Here is a 3,416-nt window from a genome sequence, read left to right on the forward strand (position 1 = left end):
ATGGCTCCCCTAGGGAGCCATGTACATCCTGCACACCCGCCCCGGCTTATAACCTACCATTTATATTTATAAAAATTATAAAATAATCAAAGCTCAAATTACAATATATTTTACATAATAGTCAGTCATTTAACTCGTCACAATACGACATAATATCAATATACTACAAATTTCATTCTTAGCTTTGATACGTAATTTTCATACTTATTTCATTAGCATATCAGTTTTATTTTATGAATATAAAAATCGTCAACACGATAAAAAGACAATATATTGGTCGAAGAAAAATTTTATGATTTAAAAGTTGGAGAAAAACTTTCTTCGATTTTTTCTCTTTTACATCTTTATTATTTTTCATTTTGATTTTATTAAAAAAATTATTTATTTTTAAATTTTATTTTGTAACGAAAAAATTGTATTAATTCAATAATTGTTTGTTATTTAACACATTTATAAGTTGGAGCATAGAATATGGAAAGATTGCCCAATCCTATATAAACACTTTTTTCATCGTTTAATTTCATCCCAAAGCACCATCTATACATTTTATCCCAGCAATACTCAAGTCTTCAAGATCTTTGTGAAAAATAAGGTGGATCGAAGGCATGGAAAACGGCCGCTTCCACCCGAAGCATCGGAGGAGAAGAGAGAAGGAGGCGTTGACTTCGGCACAAGTTGTTGGCCCGAACCAGCCGACGTGTCGGCCGTCGTCGCGGTTCTCACTCAAGAGTTTATCGGTTTTCCACAATCATCGGCGCCTTCATCAGCACAGTCTTCCGTAAAAGAAGACCCCGGCCCTCCTCCCCAACCCACAGTTCATGATCAAGGTGCTAATATTTGTTCATATCTTTGACTGATAAAAATGTTTGCAATGGAAAGAAATTAGCTAGGGTTGTTCGTTTCTTCAAACAAACAACTAAAACTTACGTGTTTGATCAACCGAGTACCGACCCATTTAGTGAGTAAAATGGCTCTTAGTTTCTCTCTAGGGTTAGTCAAAGTTCAATGTATCCACCCCAAGGTTTAGCTATACTTTCCTTGAAGAAATCTCTCTCTTGCCTATAAAATAAATGATTGCCTGTGGTCACACAAGAGACGTTTTCCATGCTTCTTCATGTCCTCATGCATTGCTTTTCTCCATGTCAAGAAAACACAAGGAAGCGGCATTACATAGGGGTGAGGCAAAAGGCCGTGGGGCAAATGGGCGGCTGAAATTCGTGATCCGAGGAAACCAGCTCGAGTCTGTCTCGGAACATTGGACACGGCCGAGGATGAAGCCCTTGCGTACGATAAAGCTGCTCTCAAGTTCAAAGGTAACAAGGCCAAACTAAATTTCCCTGAACGAGTGAGTCATGGAGATTCGAGTACGTCGGTTTCTCCACCTTCATCGTGGTCACACGACTTGTTTCAATATACACAGCTGCTTTCAAGTAGTAACGATGACGATATCTCATATTACACTTCGATTCTCTTCAATGATCAACGAGGTCTGTCTTCACAGTTTCCTTCGATGTCGGCATCATCACAGCAATACCATCAGGATCTCAAGAGGTTTTCGAACAAGTACGAGAGCTGGTCGGGTTCTGATCGTCCGGAGCAATATGGGAAGGGCTTTGATCCAAGTAATAGAAGCTAGTAAGACAATATCTAGTAAGAATTTTCAAGTTCTAACTCAAGAGAATTGATAAAGCTACTTATGCTTCCAAGTCCCACCACGTATGCTTTTTAGAACTTCCCCATAGATGATTCCCACCGGAGGCACTCTTTGCAAAAGGATTATGTGAGGATGGATCGAGGGAGGTTAATGGGTTGATTATTTCTTGAAAATTTTAATTTTTCATATCATCTAAACTCTTTTTTTACACTTAAACCAAAAGATAAATATTAACCTAGGAAAAATTAGAAAAATTTAAAGTTAAGTTTGATTGATTTAAAAGATTTTGAGCTTTTCCCTGACGCCTTAGACCAACTCGGCCATCTGGACAAGCAATTGCTGTCTTAATACAAAGTTTATATTAATCAAAAGTAATTCAGAAGAATGTCTCAACAAAATATTCGAAAAAATTTAAAGTTAAGTTTGATTGATTTGAAAGATTGTGAGGTTTTCTCTGGTTATTTGTAGTCGTTTTCCCCTGGTTCGCTCCATAACTCTTCTTTGTGAGGATGATTGAAACTTTGTTTTTATTCATATCTCTCGTGAAGCTAATATGGTTGCAGATAAACTGTCAAAGTTTGGCCATCCTTTTGAATTAGTTGTTCATGATTCAGCCTCTCTTCCTATTATTTTTTATCATCTTCTTGCCAGAGACTGTAATGGCCCTCCCTATGTTCGCATAAGAAGCGTGTAATGACTTGCCTTTTGCCTCCTTTATATTTTAAAAAAGAAAAATATTGTAGGTTCAAAATTATCAAACTTCATTCGAACTCAAAATAAAAAAAAATAAAGTTCGACTTGAGTTCGAAAAAATTTGAACTCAAAATATTTTTAAATTTAATTCGATTGAAGCTCAAACCTAAACCTTAAGTACATGAAAATTTTATATTATATTATATTATATACATATATATTTAAAAAGCAACAACATATACATGTTAATATTATTAATAAGTTAATTTAAAATTTAAAATATTATTATTTTTAATTGTTCGTGAATATTTCGTATTAGGTATCAAGTAACTCGTTTCGTTAAAAATTCAAATCTAGTTTATTCAGTTTAAATATTGATTCAACTAAACTCGAATAACTTACCATATATTTCAACTCATCTACAAACCTTCTCATGTACTACGTAAAACTACTATTAGATGATTTGCTTCTCAAACTTTTCTGTAAAATACAAGTGAATTCCCTCCTAGTTAAACTAATGTTGTATCTGATAAATGTTACGTGAAAGTTCATCCCACTTCCGTAAATAATCACTTTTTTCGTATCTTCTTTGTGTATTTTATGAACAACTTATCGTAATCGATTTTCGACGATACAACGTGTCTCGACTTATTTTGTAAAACCCTGATTTTGAAAAAAGAAATATTTAGGAGTCGCCGTTGACCTTTTGGATTAGGTAGGTCGAATACCCAAAAAGTTTCTTTTAAAAAGAATTTTTTAAAAAAACGTCATTTTAAAAGATAAATCGATCCACGTGTAATCAAAAATTCATTTTTAAGCAATAATAAGGGTTCGGGGGTTGATTACGTGTGGGGAAGGATAAGCACCCCCATAATGCCCAGAATTGGTACCCATCGATTATAAATTGTCTCTAATAGTGTTAATCTAAGAATTCAAATATAAATTTTAATCACGATTCCATTATTCCGAATTCAACCATACAATATTATAGAACAAAAATTCTAAGGAAAAATAGAAAATATTCTCATATTTCCAATTGAAGAGAAAATACTCCCTAAAATATTTTAGG

At 34.0% G+C, this 3,416-nt stretch overlaps 1 pseudogene; it reads left to right on the plus strand.

Annotated features, from left to right (window-relative positions):
* LOC120188438 lies at positions 1-1,949 on the plus strand (annotated as a pseudogene).
* The last annotated feature ends 1,467 nt before the right edge of the window (positions 1,950-3,416 follow it).

The sequence above is a fragment of the Hibiscus syriacus genome, unplaced genomic scaffold, assembly GCF_006381635.1.
Source record: "Hibiscus syriacus cultivar Baekdansim isolate YM2019G1 unplaced genomic scaffold, ASM638163v2 tig00116944_pilon, whole genome shotgun sequence".
Lineage (NCBI taxonomy): Eukaryota > Viridiplantae > Streptophyta > Magnoliopsida > Malvales > Malvaceae > Hibiscus > Hibiscus syriacus.